Here is an 18,830-nt window from a genome sequence, read left to right as displayed (position 1 = left end):
GTCAGTCAGAGGTTTGAAACCCCGCACTGGTGGGTGTGTGACACAAACATGCTTAGTTTTTACTCTCCCACCCCTTCCCTGACTTACTTTGTCTCTGTCTGCCTCTCTCACAAACTGTCTGGTGGATGTGGAGAAGTACACCTGCTTTGCTTAGGCAGCAGCTTGAGTTTTGTAAGCGATCTCATTATCAGCTGATGGCCTCTGCACGAACTGCAGTCCCCCTCTAGCTGATTGCACGTGGAACAGCTGTTGTAACATTCCCATAGCCAATTGCATGGAAACACACTCTGATATCTAGGAACATCATGTTGGTGTTGGGCCTTTTCATTCACTGTGAGCAGGACCTACATTTGGTGTTTGGCAAACAGCATCACAGACGGTATTGGGATTTACCTCTAACAACATACACTGTGGAAACAGGCCAACAGACAGGAGGGGGATGTGCCAGACATGACTACAGAATGTAAGTGTTGCTCTTCTGCATTTGGAGTAATGTCAGTTTAACAGGGTGTGTGTGTGGCTATGGCTGGTCTACATGATTTAATACATGTTATGACTGTGTTATGTGTTTGAGGAAACTCCCATCTGTAAGGTTATCTGTAGACTGGGTAGTGTGTGGAGCCTTTTGTTTCTTATGTTACTCACAGAACACCTATCTTAAAACTGCAGAAGCATAGTATGAGGATTGCAGTCAGTACAGGGTGACAGCCATGAGAGTTACTGACTTCATATCCCTCATAGGACATATGTCACAACAAACCCTGGTACGACAGTAAATATATGAGGTTATCACAGCAACATGCCAATATTGGGCCAGTGTTTGTAGTTCCAGCCACAAGTCTGTCAACCTTTGTACATATGTCATGCAGTAAGAGGTGCATATGTTCCGTACACCATTATTTATTGACATCATACCTGATAACAAGCTAGTCAGATATCGGACTGCTAGGCATGTTATGTATAGTAGGGGTTGTTTCTGAGGACATAACATGGGCATTCTGTAGTTGTGTGTACAGTACTGGGGTCTGTGTACTTATGGTGATTGTCAACAGTCTGTGTATTGCCCATATGTACATTGGGCTGTGCACAGACTGTGGTAGATGACATTGTTCTTGGTCCTGTTCTGTCTGATGTTACATGCTGCTCCAGTGTATGGTACCCTATTGGCTCACATGTCTGTACGGCTAGACACACATGTGTCCCATACCACAGGAAGGCATCGGACCACACTGTGTCATGATCCAGTGTATGTAGGGTTAGTGTGTGAGTGGCACATATGAGGATGGTGTTTATCAGACAGTCCATATAGTGTTATATTAAGCTTACGTATCATATGTGGCTGTGGCTGTTTTCACATTAGTTGTGGGTATGCACTTTCTCACAGGTGTCTATTAATCTGTGCTGTGACATATGTGTAGAGCCTGCTATAATTGCAGGTACATGTGTATTCCCCCATACAAAATGTAGTCCAGTGTTGTGGCAGTCTGCCTGTAGTTCGCACAGTGCTTTGTGACATGCCTAGCAGCCTAGTGCATTTATTCAGTGTGCTGTTATGTCCAGTTATTTGCAAGACATACTGCTGCCAGGCCACCATAACTGTTGTGTATTTCTGACAAAGCAGTGGGATTCTGTACAGATTTATGCCACTGACTACTGGGTAGTATGTGGCCATGTGACCTCTGCACCACCTGGTATTATATGTCAGGACAGTCTGGCATGTGTGAATGCATAAACTGTGTGGGCATATGTAGTCCAGTATTTACATGATATACCCATGTACATGGCTATTAACATCCACATTGTGAGGCGTGGTCCACATGTCTCGCATAAGGGGATTTGTGTACACCTCTGGACTGACCAGAGAGTGCCAGACTGTCCAAATATATTGGTCATATCTCTGCTGTAGTCCACAGGATCATTACTGTGATAGCAGTGATACTGTACTATGATGTCCTTAGGATGTCTGTCAGTAGCCAATGGCGTACATGTCAAAAGCAAATCTGACCTCCCACACACAACATGTCTGTTAAGACAACCCCTGTTACAGTAGCAACAGTCTACATATATAACTGCAATACATACATGACATCCCCTTGCACTAAAAGGTTGGGACTACTGGTGCTGAGGTAGGACTCCATTCCATTTCTGGACATATGGTAAACATATATGTATATAGCTATATAGATATATCCATATATCTATATAGATATATACACATATACATATCTACATATATATATATATATATCTGTATATATATATCTATATATTTATATATATATATATATATATATATATATATATATATATGTATATGTATATATATATATATATATATATATATATATATATATATATATATATATATATATATATAAACACTCAAATCTATACATATACACAGCAATATATGCCTACACATATACAGATATATAGATACATATGCACATACAGTTATGGATATCTACATATATATTGACATAAATATGTATATCTGATTAGATATGTATGCACATATATGTATGGATATCTACATATATATCAGCATAAATAGGTATATCTGTACACATAGGATGTGCATAGATATATATCTATATATACATATATATGTATATACAAAGAGATCTACAAATGGCCATATATATGATGCACTGTACTGATGTGTAGACATACATATGTATGAATATATATGTGTATGTACATGCAGACATTTATCAACATATGTATATGTATATATCCATATTCCTGTCATGTGTAAACATCATCATTGTGTATAACTTCCCAGATGTATTTCACCATATGTATCTGATATGTATATATTTCGATATAACAACATATGTGATGCAACAGTAATATCAATAACAAGTACTACACAATAGTGGAAGTCAAATCAATTGTTCAATACTATTCAATATGTGTAGTGACAGATATATTGGAAAAACAACAACTGTCTTCACAGCTATCGTGGTGTAGTGGTTAACTGTTGTGACTATAGTATGCAGTGTCTTGGGTTCAATACCTGCAAGGGTTGTTTGATTTGTTGCTGAGCAGAACAAGGGCTGCTGGATACAGAGTGGTTAAGGTAGTTTTGAGCAGCTTTAAGTGGGTTTGCCCGAAGCTAAGCGGTGCTAAGCTATGGTTAAATGTACGGCACTTACACAGTGTAGGCTTCGCTTTCCAGTGTGCAAATCTTATTAGCTGTTAAATTGCAGCAATGCTGATACCTGCTAAGCATGGCTCAGCCCTGGTAACCAGTGCTCACATCCCCGTCTGATAACACAGCAGGTAATGACATCTGTAATAAGTGTATGTAATGCCATGTACAACACATGCATCTATGTGCTGTCATTACAGTAGCAAGGGGTGTGAGTGTCATGTCTGGGACACACAAGTATATAAGACCTGTACAGCACTGTTATCCATGTGAATGTGTTAAATACAAGGCTATAGGTTATGTGCTGTCATACTGGCATGTAGTGTATCATGGTGGTACTACTGTTGACAGTGCTTTCCCAGTCAAGAGTAGAGTGCTAAATGTAGTACTGACAACAAGCACACCTGCAGGAATAGCTGGACTCTGAGGCCTCACTGTCATGTTCCTGGTGTGTGAGCTGTGTCACAGTATATATCCCCTACTGGATAATGATCTGACATGTGGAATGTAACTGTAGACTGCCTTCTGCACAACTCATGTCAATGAGGGCTTCCAAAATGTAGTAATGGCATACATATTGTTGTCAAACATCTATCTGTTGACACATTCATCCTACTGCATAGCTACTTGCCAAGCTGATGTCTGTCAGTCCCTGTACGATGTGCAGATGGCAGGTATCCAGCTTGGATATGTACAGGCAACCTATGCTTGACTGACACTGACATGTCTGCCCAGCTGTGTTATAATTGGCACATATAGGAGACAACACTCTGTACGCACCACATGCCACAGGTACCTCCACTACACTACCACAGTCAACAGAACATGCTTGGGTACAGGTCTGCATCACAGACACTAACCATGTGTTGTAATATATGTTGCATACATGTCAACTGGATCACCTCAGTGGCCATTTGCAGGAGGAACCCAGAGGATTGGCTGATGCATGTCACTCTCACCCTGAGGGTCTCCACAGTGGTGTCTTTTGATAGATGTCATGCTGGCACATGGCAGGTGGCATGATACCACTGTACACACATCCCCTACACTACCCATCTCTCCATGGGTAATAGCCAGATACACACCTATGACCACCTGCAGTGATGCACCCCAGTACTGACACATGTGTATGTGTGCATTACTGAGGATAGCAGTGTCTGTGTTAGTACACCTGTAGTTGGGAATACAACGAGGGCCTTCACAACCACTGCAACACCCATTGCCATAGTAAGATGTGGCTGCTGCTGTATCAGACATTACATGTACTCTGTTATGTTCCTCTCCTTAAGGGCGAAATGAGCCTTGTAGTACCAGTACAACAGTGTTGTACAAATGTGTTGATAGGCATGGGATACCCATTGAGTTCTGGCAAGTGTGTGTATGTGTGCATGCCTGTATATCTGTAGGGTACAGCATTCCAAGGCCACATACTCATATTACAATACATATTGCCACACAGTAGTACGGATAGTGTTGTTGCTGCCCATAGGTGAGGCAAGACAAAGCAACACCGTACTATGCCTGTGGCATGTGCATTAGACACATATCCCTGTAGTACCACTGTTGGGATATACAATGGGTTGTATTGCAGTCGTGGTCAATGTGTGATGGTGGGTATGTCAGAGTATCATCATGGGTTCCAGTAAGTACAAAATCCACTGTGGTATGTGGGTGCTGTATACACTGTCATTACACCGTGGCATCCCATGTACCACTGTATGGTGACCACTGTCACCATCAACCATACAGATAACTGATACTACCACAATCCAGCCCATTATGCATGTGCTGTGTGCAGCCTACCTGTAACACATTGGACACACTGACAAGTTAGCAAAGATAGGCCCAGGTCTCTCGGATGTGAGTCTGCCTATTATGTGTCTGTTAATGTGTATATGATGGTATGTCACACTATGTATTGTCCATATACAACCATTACATCCCCCATTATCATACTGTACATGGCTGGGGATGTTCTGCATGTAACATGTAACCTGGAACACACCTCACCCTAAATGCTGTGTGGTGTGTGCAATGAAAGCCACACAATTCAGTAGCACTACATACCTAGGTAGAAGTCTAGTCCCAGTGTTGCCAAGTAAGAGTGTGCATGTATGTGGATGGGTCTACATCAGGTTGCTGATTATACATGTCCCAACGGGTCACCTGTCCATGTGGTGCAGGCAATAACTGTTATACAAACCTGTGACATGTGTTCAACTGTACCCTGGATATATCACAGCCATGGTGTCACCACAGTGCCATACCCCTTGCAGAATATGGCTGCAGACCATCCTCCTGCTGACACATGTACACCTACGACACAAATGGATAACATTATGGAGACCACAATCATCCAATGTTACTAACAGCTATAATACATCATTGCTGGACAGCTGCACTGCCTAACATGTATGCATTAAACATTACTCCTGACAACATGTTACACAGAAGTACATTAGTACACTGTAGTACAGTCACCATCTGCATCAGAACCATGTTAGTCAGTCCCTGCATCGATGTTATGGATGTCAGGAATGTGGCACAGGTATCATCATTTGCACAGGGTGAGTTGTTGGTTTGCCAGAGATTGAGGGTGGGCCATATGTTTGACACCATGTGTGTGGGTGAGGGGAGTAATTAGTTGAAATGGGCATGGTGATGTGGTGTTTGTAGGTATGGGGTTTCCCTAGGTGTGTTCGTATAGTGTGTGGGTATGCATGCACACTGTTCTGCCATGTGGCTGCCCTATACAGGTGTTTTTTTGGACAGCTGCAGACCATACCTGGCAGGATGTACAGTTCACCGCCTCCAGACACGGGCACGTGGACTGTGCCTGCTAGGGGTTCCATGGGCATGATCAGGTACAGGCCTCAATGTGCTACTCTCCCCTAATGATGACAGATGTCAGCTGGAACCAGGTCCCTCCTCGGACTGGCCAGGGCCACATGCACATGGCCTGCTGTGGTGTGGTGTGAACAGCACCTCTCCTGCTGTGCTAGCACTGCTACTACCACTACGGGAGTGCCTTGGTGTCCTAGCACATCCACATTAACCACCAGTTGTTGGTGTTGCTGGCCTATGACCATGCGGCCATTGTCGCACTCCCACCACATGTTCAAGCACAGATAAACCATGGTCGATGATGCCCACTGTCTCACCTAACTGTCTATCCATGACCTCAGTATAATCACAGAGGGCACCAGACAGTTCATGGATGTTGTCACTTGCAGATGTGAGAGCAGCCCTCTACAGACTCAGGCCCTGTCTGGTGTACAGTTCCATATGTGCCTGCACCCCCATGACAGTCTGAAACATGCGCCTGGTGGTAAAAGTTGTGGAGCTTCTGCCACGGGCATGATGACCAGCGGCCCTACCAGAAGCACCCCGGTACATCTGCCTATGTGGTGGCCTACCAGACATCTGGCTATACCTGCTGTGACCAGACACAGTAGGCATGGATACCACACTCTCCTGTGCACTGCCACCAACTGCCAACTGTCCCTCTGCTATGGCCACTGGTGATGGGGTATGTATAAGCACTGTAACTGTGTGCAGGGTTGGGGTGGCTAAGAGGGCAATGTCAAATGATGGTGCAGTTTCAGCCCCTGACAACCCCGACTGTGCCTCAACAGTGCTATCATCATCTTCAGTGTCTGTATGGACACCAACATCAGATTGCATGCAGGAGGGACCCTGAACCACCTCGCCACCTGTGGGGGAAAACAAGAAATGCACTCGAAGACCTGTACAGCATTGCATAACAATACACACATACACACACACACACACACACACACACACACACACACACACACACACACACACACACACACACACACTCCACCTTAATACCTACCTGTCCCTGATTTTACAGACAGTCCCACATTTATTCACATAAGATCCCCATCCTGCATCACACTTGGTAACATACACTCATTAATACCACTCATTAACGTATCATTCCTCTAAATTCCTAGATGAGTGATCACAACACAAGACCTGTTACTCCATTACTTCCTTGACCTGAGTGGAGTAGGTTTTACATGGCCTCACTGCTGTCATCCATTGTTCACCCTGTGTATGTCCGGACATCGTGAGCATGTCCCCTATATGTTAGGGGCTACTACATTCACTCCATAATGTCATGCACTGGAGTGTCATGTGTAAGTATTGCTCAGTACATGGCAGGTCTGCTGCTCAATCAACCTATCTTGTGGACAACAGTAATATATGGATACACTCCCTGGTGTTATCTAGTAATTCTCCAATGCATCTGTAGTGCTGCATACGTGGGTAGTCATTCACCTCTCTGCTGATTGCAATATTAGGGGAATACCTGGTTTCTACTTTCCCTCCCAATGCATGTTTCATGCTACAGACCTTATTATACTATCAGCTGTCCTGTGATTACATATCAAACAAATATTCCTGGTGTCTCATGTGTCAGTCCATGTACTGCATGATCCCAAAGGGAAGTACTGCCATATGAACAACCCCACAATCACACATGTACATACATGGACACCCACACAAACATACACACATGCACACACACATTCTACATGCATCAATCCCCCCTCCACTCCACCAGATTGCACTTACAGACAAAATAACCCCCCATCCACACACACACACACACACACACACACACACACACACACACACACACACACGCACACACGCGCACACACACACACACACACACACACACACACACACACACACACACACACACACACACATATAAAGGTGAGGTTGCACAAAGATAGTACACACAGTCCTCCCATTACCCATCTGTCAAAATGCATAACATATGTTATACAACAGCATGCAGTGCAGCTACAGTCAATCCATGCTAGCAACAGTATACATGTGTGTGATGCATGGGCTGTGTTAGTAGGTGATGCCCCTTCCCCTGGAAAGCACTGCACCCATGTACACAGTATTGCTGTGCACCTGTTCTGCACCTTGCCATGTACTGTGCACCAAACCTCACAGGTGTACAAACCATTGCTGAATGTGTATTACTGTGTCAGTTATGTCTGCACTAATGCTCACAGCCCCTATATTTTTCAGCAACACATACCTGGGATGATATGTGGACAGATGTCATTTGTGAATGCCTGATGTCTGGCTTACAGATCTTAACATCAGCGGTGCATGTATGACCAATCCAATACTATTACACTGACAACGGTCAGACCGTACCGTGGCTATGGGGAGTGTACACACCCTTATTCATATGACACACCCTTCCTTGATCTGCCTTGGGACCACATCACCGCATATATTAACAGTACATGAGCCTGATATGTAACATTTATCCTGTACATTCACATGCAGTTTCTAAGAAATGTGTTAGGTGTGCAGATGCTGACCACGATGCATACACTGTGTGGGTGCATAAGTGTGCACGCCCTTATCATGATGGTTTGTAACACCTATTGTTATGTGTACTACAGCAGTCACTATTCCTGGCAGGGGTATACTAGCATGGGCCATCTGCATTTGCCAGTGTATGGTCAGTCTGCCCTACACATGTCCCCCAACTGATTGCAAGGTCTACTCATGTGCACATCCTTTGGTGTTCACACACTGTCATCACTATTGCTGTGGAGGGTAGGGTTACATCTGCCACAGTTACTGAACCTGACTGTGTGCAGATACAGCCATTCTTAACATCCTTATGATCCCTGCTGCAGTGCACTGGTGTGTCATGCTGACACACCCTCCCCACCTTCAGCCTTTTTGCAGATACTGGACAAGTATGGCCTACACATGTATGTCAGTTTGCAGTGTCCCATACACTGAACACCACATGTTACAGCCTAGTCCCAGCTAATAATGTGGACCACAGTATTATATTATGCCATAGTGTAGATCTGTAACAGTTGTCATTGTAATACTGGTATATACACTGTTGTTGCACTTTATAAGGGTGATGTTTCACACATGTCCCTGCTGTAGGCCACGTGTCCCACCATTATGTTCATCCCTGTGGACCCATTTCACAATGACAGGATGTTAGTTATTGTTCAGGTGTCTCACATACCCTTCAGATACCGTAGCTTGGTCACCACTGTGATGCAGTTCATTTAACAGCAACAATATGTGAACATGTATGGCATGCATCATGGGTAGGTATGTTAGATGTGTGCATGGAACATACCATAGCCATTAAATGCCAGGTGTACTGGCAAGCATCAACATAAACCATACTCACCAGCTACAGGCTGCTGCTTTGGTGGTATACCAGAGGGACCTACATAAGAGTGTGAGAGGTGCGATGTCAGTGGCCACAGCTGTGGCATTGCTACAGTGTGGGTGCAGCATTACAGAACATCAACAGTACAAGTCCACAGTACTACCGCTTATGCACATCTGTTTATTACTACTACACAGCAACAAACTATATATATGAAATCTCACATATGCGTGATCTACCTGTACAGATGTGGATGCATACGCAACAGGGGTCAGCTGATGTGCCCTGTGGCCTTACCTGCACACTCCTCAGCCAGTGTGTGGTTAGCACCCACCTCCACAATGGTCTCTGCCATTTGTTGGGTGTGCGGGTGGGTAGGTGCCACGAGGCTGGTGAGGAGCTCCTCAACACGTGTCGGGGGAATGGATGGCATGACACCTCCTTGTTGTGAGGTGATCCCACCGGACTGCAGCAGCACTGCGATGGGCATTGCAAAGCAGGTCAGAACAATGATGCCTGACCTGCTCATAACTGCGGTTAGGCAAGTCAACATCATTGACCATGTGGACTAGATTGTTCCACAGGGTGGTCCTCTCCTTCTACTCATGGGTGGCCTTGCTGAACAGAACTGGATATTGCTGTATTAGGTGGTTCAACACAACCTCATTTTCCATTGCTGAATATGCAGGTAGATGGCTGTGGGACATCTTGTCTGAAAGACATAAAGATGGAAACAAGTCTGAGCAACTCATACAGCAAGGTTACCATAGTTCTTAATACACATCTCTGTCAACCCCCCACCATATCAGCGACAGCAAACTGTTTACACAACTCAATAGGTGTGGCTACAGCTTACTTACCATTGGGACATTTATTGTATTGTACCATACATTGTACTATGTGTTTGTAGCCACGTTCCCTGTGTGAACACTATCATTGCTGGCCTGTTACAGACTATTTAACCTGCATATCATTGCCAGGGCCACTATGGTTCCATATATGCATGTCGTATGCTTGCTATGTGATTGTTGCACATTTGTTATTCTGTGTTATTGGGGGTATCTACGCATGCTGTTGGACATGTTCTGGGATTGTGTGGACTATTACTACCCACATATGTTCTATAAAAATAACACAATAGCATGTTTAGGGAATAGTTGCCAGCAGAACCTCCCCTCCCACCTCATCTGGCCATGTTACCAGGCCATATCACATGTGGGACCCACCCTGGAGACTACTCATCTACTGGTCCAGCACTACCTTCAGGTGGAAACACCTCAGGGGAAGTTGTCCCCCACATGGGCACACACAGACATGAACGTGTCACCCAAGGTCAGGTCCAGCGTCTGTTCTATAGGGGGATCCACAGGCACTTGTGGGACATGCTACAGCACCTTGAGGCACCCAGTACACATTCACAGGGTCCACATGCTCCTCCTGCTCAGCCTACAGGCCAGGCACCTTCAGGGCTGTGGACGGCTGTTGTGTGTATCAATGTGTGGGGTCCTTGTTCCCATTGTTTTCATATGATGGCTCATGGGGCTTCCACATCGCAGACCACACACACCATCCAGGGTGTTTACCCACCGCATGTGTCATATACCACCCCTGTAGGCTGTCCTCTATATCTACAAACCCAAACCTCCTCCAAAAATATACCTGCTATCCATCCCCACATTCCCATTCCCTACTTCACAGACAAGGGCAATGTGGTCCCAACAAGGGGTTCACATGTGACATACCCATCCATGTTGCACACACTTACAGCTGTATATATCTGTATGTATTGCTATGTGTGCTCATCCCTCACACATAGTATGCAGCGCTGTGTTGGTAATATAGGGGACATGTATTTACATATATATATGTGTGTGTGTGTGTGTGTGTGTGTGTGTGTGTGTGTGTGTGTGTGTGTGTGTGTGTGTGTTTGTATATATGTAGACATACGCATATATATATATATATATATATATATATATATATACATATGTGTGTGTGTAGATATATACTATTTTGTATATATATATATATATATATATATATATATATATATATATATATATATATATATATATATATATATGTCTACATATGGGTATCTGTATATCTGTAGACATACATGTAGACATGTACATATATATATATATATATATATAGATATATATACATATATATATATATATATATATATATATATATATATGTATGTATATATATATATATATATATATATATATATATATATATATATATATATATATACACATATACATACCTATATATGGGGTACATTCAGACATCAGGTTCACAATATCTAACTCTCCTTCCTTCACAGCTGCACTGTTCTGCCTTGCTGCAACACAGACATGTGCCACATACGGACACAGCCTAACATTAGGGGGGGTATATATAGGGCCAGATTGCAGGTAAGCCTATTACACACCTATGGCATTTCAGCATGCTACAATACATGTTAACCTGAGTGTCCTGCAAGTGGTGGGCTCTGAAACACATGTCCATCATTACGGCATTACTTCCACCACCAGCTATTGACCACAGTAATATACATCCTTTCCATTACACAACACACATTATGTTGGCTTACATCTTGTCAGTCGGTGTTGCTCTGCACAGATGATAGGTATGGCCCACTGCCAACAGGGACAGACTCTAATGTCCATAGCAGTTGTTCAACTGAACATCATTACAACAGCAACACCTAATGGCACATATATATCATTCCACATCATCTACCCCAGTGTTATGGACCAAGTACTACAGTGAATTACATGCATATATATTTCACATACCTGTTGTGGGAATGAGGTCTGTTGTGGATGGTGTCCTTGTAGGAGTTTTTTTCTCCTTGGCTGTGGCCTTACCTGCTTCCTTTGTTTCTGATTTTGGTTTGGTTGTGGTTTTGGGTTTGGTTCTGGATCTGTTTTCTGTTTTCTCTTTCTCTTTCTCTCTCTCTCTCTCTCTCTCCATCTCTCTCTCTCTCTCTCTCTCTCTCTCTCCAGTAAATGGATTGAGCTGCTTGGAATATATTGCAGCATGGCTTTTGTAGGTAATGCACATGATCAGGTAATAGCCTCTGCACCAATCAGTGAGCTCCACTTGCTACCTGCATGCAGCATGTTGTGTAGTACTTCTAATTACCACTGTCATGGCAACCCACTACTATAAATTCCTACATCATGTGGGTGTGGTCCCTTTACCATTCCTGTATGGTGGACATCCTTCCTGTATGTGGGCAGCAGTGTTACAGACAGCAGGTAGCAATACCTCTTACAAGAGAACTTGCATACTCAGGCCAGCTACATATTTGTATGAGGTTCCAGAACTACAAACAGAGTGTGAGTAGTCTTGTTGTATGCATTGTATAGCACGAGTATTACAGGGTTTGTGTGTACATACTAGTTTAACATGGACTACAGTTTGCATAGCTGTCAACTGTATGTCTCTCCACGTGATGGCCAGAGGTGTGCCTGTTATGTTTTGCTTGTTCACCGCACAGGTCTTGTGTCAGATATATCACTGGCAGTGTGTGTGTTGAGTGCTATCAGTACATGGCTACATCCATTTGTGTTTCTGACTTCATATTCCTGACTAAAGGTATGTTGCAGACTATGCTGTAACACCAGCAACTTGCTTAGTGTATGACAACACTATTTCACATATGGGCCTGTGTTCTGGCCTCTGTCCTCCACCTACTTACCAGGCTTTGTCCATATAACATGCTGTCAGGGGTTGTTATATAGTGGCCTGTGAGTATCTCATGCTGCCATTCCTGCCATCATTCCACTGCTGTTGTGGCCCCCACACATATTGTGGGGTTGGGTCCATATATGTGTGGGCTTCATCTGCACAATACATGTGTGCCCTTATGCAGTCCAGAGGTCAGTGTATGTAACAGTGGTATATGCCCCTGTATGTCATTCTATGGGGTAGGGGATGCACCATAACTAACCCAAGCTGTTGCAACATGTGAGGGATATCAGGGGTAAGTTGCCTTAAGGTATCTGGATGTACATTACCATACAATTCACCTTGGGTAAATGCAGGCCTACTCCTTCCCATGCAGACTGTTCCATTTGTCAGTGCAATTGTGATGGTTTCAGTTATGCCTTGCTATGTAACAGATGCACCCCATTGTGTCAGCTGAAGTCTTTACCCCCTAGGGATTGTGTACAGAGTGTATATAGAGGCTGCTGGACTATACATCTGCATTACTTACTGTTCATTAATTGTTTTCATGTGGCCCAGTCTGTCTTTACTGTTGTTCTACATGAAGGCCTTGGCCTGGACAGCAACATATGTTATTCTTTCCAGAATACTGTATTAACTGATCTGTTTGAGAGTTGTATTAGTCTGTTTATATGTATTTCAATGCCTAAACAGCTATATGACATGGCATATACAAATGTAATAATACACACAACTTTCTCATGTATGCAAACCTGTGTGTGGTGTTATATCCTTTGACTTGTCTGTGGGTATATGTTTCAGGCAACAATTGCCTTTTGTATGGGTGACTCATACAGTGTCCAGTTGGTAAGGTGGCAACTGTAGGCATGCTGGCTGTCCCGTATGGTGTGCACCCTCTAAATGTGTATCTTCCTATACATATCTCTGTATGTGTAGTTACATATATATATATGATAAATCCAAACTCCAACAGCATAAACAGAGTCCTATGGCAGTGGCGATATCAAAGCCAAAAAAGTCTCCCAAAACTCCAAGATGAAAATAGCAGAACCAGAAGTATAAAACTCTGAAACGAGTGCAAAAAAGAGCGAAGTATAAAACTCTGAAAAACATTTTATTTAAAAACAGACGTGAGCGCTTTCACCAGTAGGCTTCCTCAGACGTTCCATAATAACACAAATGCAACACATTTAAATATCTACAGAAAAACTCCTATTGGCTAATAGATATCATCACATGTTCATATGCATAAATGACGAAGCAGCTCATAGTATCACTACAAGTAAAGCTTAATAAAAACAACATAAATCTAAAATATTTGACAAAAACATATACTACCAGTATATAATAAAGGCAGTACATATATATGTGATATGGTGATACACACATATATTCCTAATGATGTTAAGTTGATAGCAACACGAACAGGCATAAAATATTATATACATATATTCAGGTGGTATTAAGGTGCTGGCATCTCAAACAACAAATGCATACATGCAATAACAGGACTGTATACACATAGGCAAACTGTGAAAAGGAACAATTCTATCTCTGGTCTAAAGCATCTCCTTTTCTTCAATATGGGTCTCAAATTAACTTTCTCATTCAACCCTGGTGGTTGGTCCGCTTTGCATCTTAATATCCAACGTAGTTCACATTCAAGTGTATAATTAATTAAATCACCCCCCCGTGCACTTGGAAAAACCTCCTGTATCACACTAAATATAAAACTGTGCTGTGGGCCATGTAACTTAATATGCTTAGCCAAAGAATTAACGTCTGTACCAATCCTTATATGGTATTGATGTTCCCTAATCCTTTCTCGTAGAGTTCTATTTGTTTTTCCTATATAAAATGATGTACATGCTGTACACCTAGCCAAATATACCACGTTCTTGCTCACACAGTTAGTACCTGTGTCAAAATTATAAACATGGTTATTGTGTGGATTAACAAAACATGCTCTAGTGTCTATCGAACTGCACTGATTACAACTACCACAAACTGTAGTGTTGTAACCTCTAATATTCTTGGTGTCCGACGACAATCCCTTATAACACAACAAATTTCTTAAATTGGATTTATTCTTGTAGACGACCAATGGAGCTGGCCCTACTAACCTACTTATCTCCTGATCTAAACTCAGAATCTCCCAGTGCTTACTCATCAATTCTTTTAAAAAGAACACATCACTGGTGTAAAAAATAGGCGCTCTTACAAATTCAGGAACATTAGACACCTGACCTTCTAACACAGAAGCATTATCGGAAAAATAAGGTCTAGCTTTGGTAGACCTAAGTTTGTGTACCTCATCTACTACCTTATCAAAGGTCTGTTGATCGTACCCTCTCTCTAAAAACATAGTCCTTAACCTGACTACCTCTTCTTCATATCCAACACCACTAGGGTTCAGCCTTGAGGCTCGCATTAGTTGACCCTTCATTACATTACTAAACACGTGGCGGGGGTGCATACTGCACCTATGCAAAAATGTGTTCCTAAAACATAATTTACGATGAATAGAGGTGTTCAAAAGGCCAGATGGAAGTCTGACTATGTTAACATCTAAAAATGAGATACTTTCTCTAGAAAAGGTGTAGGTGAATTTCAAATATTAAGTTACATGGCCCACAGCACAGTTTTATATTTAGTGTGATACAGGAGGTTTTTCCAAGTGCACGGGGGGGTGATTTAATTAATTATACACTTGAATGTGAACTACGTTGGATAATAAGATGCAAAGCGGACCAACCACCAGGGTTGAATGAGAAAGTTAATTTGAGACCCATATTGAAGAAAAGGAGATGCTTTAGACCAAAGAGATAGAATTGTTCCTTTTCACAGTTTGCCTATGTGTATACAGTCCTGTTATTGCATGTATGCATTTGTTGTTTGAGATGCCAGCACCTTAATACCACCTGAATATATGTATATAATATTTTATGCCTGTTCGTGTTGCTATCAACTTAACATCATTAGGAATATATGTGTGTATCACCATATCACATATATATGTACTGCCTTTATTATATACTGGTAGTATATGTTTTTGTCAAATATTTTAGATTTATGTTGTTTTTATTAAGCTTTACTTGTAGTGATACTATGAGCTGCTTCGTCATTTATGCATATGAACATGTGATGATATCTATTAGCCAATAGGAGTTTTTGTGTAGATATTTAAATGTGTTGCATTTGTGTTATTATGGAAAGTCTGAGGAAGCCTAATGGTGAAAGCGCTCACGTCTGTTTTTAAATAAAACGTTTTTCAGAGTTTTATACTTCGCTCTTTTTTGCACTCGTTATTTTCATCTTGGAGTTTTGGGAGACTTTTTTGGCTTTGATATCGCCACTGCCATAGGACTCTGTTTATGCTGTTGGAGTTTGGATTTATCATTATTTGTCTGCTAATTACAGAGTCCGAGCTCCGTTGGCTGTGTGTGTTTGTTTGCTTTGCAGTCATCATATATATATATATGTGTGTGTGTGCGTGTGTGTGAATATATATATATATATATATATATATATATATATATATATATATATATATATATATATATATATATATATATATATATATATATATATATATATATATATATATGCATATGTGTGTGTGGGTGTGTGTGTGTGTGTATATGTATCTTCGGAATTTTTATTGCTTTCACATTGTACATTCCCTATGGTAGCCAGACTGTAGTGCATGATATGTTATTGATACAAGCCTGACATCATACAGATGGGATGGATTATTGTTAACATCTTGTGCCCATGTTGTGTTGGGTCCTGGTCATGGAACTTGCAACAGTTGTTACTGTATTGCAGGGCAGACATGTTTGGCTGTGGGGGGGGGGGTAATATCGATACGTACAAGACGTATGTAGCTTGGGCCCCCTCACCCCCATTAATGGTGCCTGTGGTCATATATGTATTTGTTATGTTCTCTTTTATATCTATAGATATATATCCGCATACACACACACACACACACACACACACACACACACACACACACTCAAAACCCCGAAAGGCCAGAACATCGAAAGTGTTTTGAAGGAGACCAAAACAACGAAACTGCAGAACACTGAAAAGCGCTAACTTCAATATCCCAGTGTTACAGGATTTTGATTTAGCGCTTTTGGTGTTCCTCTGTGGGTGAGTATGCATGTGTAAGTATATTTGTGAGGGGTAGTGCTAAGTGTGTGTTGTGACTGTTGTGTGTGTGTGTGTGTGTGTGTGTGTGTGTGTGTGTGTGTGTGTGTGTGTGTGTGTGTGAAGGACTGTGGTGTGTGGGTCTGTTTGCCTTGTGTGTCTGTGCAATCTTGGAGTTAGAATATTAAAGTATGGGGGGTGTTGAGTGCCTATGTGTAGTGTAGGGTGGTGTGGTTGGTAGTTTGGGGCAGTTGTGTATGTATTTGTGTATGTTTTTTGTGTGTGTTACACTTACGTGGTTTTTGGTGTTGTGGGGTTTCGTTGTTTTTGTCTCGGTGTTTTGGTCTTCGGTGTTGTGAGGTTTCATTGTTCTGAAGTAGACCCGTATAGATATGTATATATATATATATATATATATATATATATATATATATATATATATATATATATATATGTGTGTGTGTGTGTGTGTGTGTGTGTGTGTATATAATATATATATATATATATATATATATATATATATATATATATGTATATATCTATTTAGATACAAATATATATATATATATATACACACACACACACACACACACACACACTCACACACACACACACACACACACACACACACACACACACACATCTACATGTTTAAATACAGTTCCTGTAAGGTTGAATGCCTGTGCTTGATGATATGTTTGTAAAAACATCAGAGTTAGGTATATTTGATATGGCTTAGGGAGAAATCACTTTGGCTATGGTGTTTAGGGTCCTGGGTTTGAGCCTTGCAAAAGCTGTTTATTTTGTTGCTCGGCAGAACAAGGGCCATTGGATACCGAGAGATTAAGGCACTTTTAAGCAGTTGTAAGTGGGTTTGCATGGGTTTGCGCAGAGGTAAGCACTGCTAACTTCCAGTTACAGCTTCTTATACTCAGCTTCTAAATTGCTTAATCTGTGTAGGCATTGCTTACCCCCATGCAATTAGGCTTAAACCCACTTACTGCTGCTTAAAAGTGCTTACTCCTGCTTACCCCCGCTCTAATTTCTTTAAAAAATGAAAAAGGTTTGATAGGAAAGTGGTGAAAAAGGGGCATAATGAGGGAAAGGCAATAGGGAAAATAGCTAGGGATGTGAAGGACGGGTGTAGGGAAGGTCCATAGCTGCCCATTTCTTCTACAGCAACAGCTGTGCATATACACTGAATTTGGAGATAGATTTGGGCACTCATACCCCTGAGAGAAGGGTGAGGACAACAATATTATATTGTTAAGCCAATTAGATGAGATTACATGTTTCCAGTGGACACGTGTGCGAAATGGACAGCTATGTATGGGGCGAGATTTTTTGGGGGGAACAGATTGCCCTTTTTTTTCAGGTGAGAGTGGGATGTTGGGGAGGGATAGTAGGTATATTTAGGGAAGTAGGTTGGGAAGGTTAACAGACAAGACAAAACAATATGACACATGGGGGTAAACACCTTGATGGGAAGGGGTGTTGGGAAATCGGAAGCCCATGAGCCCTCTAGTGGGAACAGTGGGACTGAGGTCCCCACCCATGAGCAGTCATCACTGTACCTTCACAGCCCCAAAGGTGGTTGTGCTGGGG

Source organism: Protopterus annectens, chromosome 3.part1, assembly GCF_019279795.1.
Source record: "Protopterus annectens isolate FY-2018-M chromosome 3.part1, PAN1.0, whole genome shotgun sequence".
Lineage (NCBI taxonomy): Eukaryota > Metazoa > Chordata > Ceratodontiformes > Protopteridae > Protopterus > Protopterus annectens.
This window is presented reverse-complemented; position numbering follows the sequence as displayed.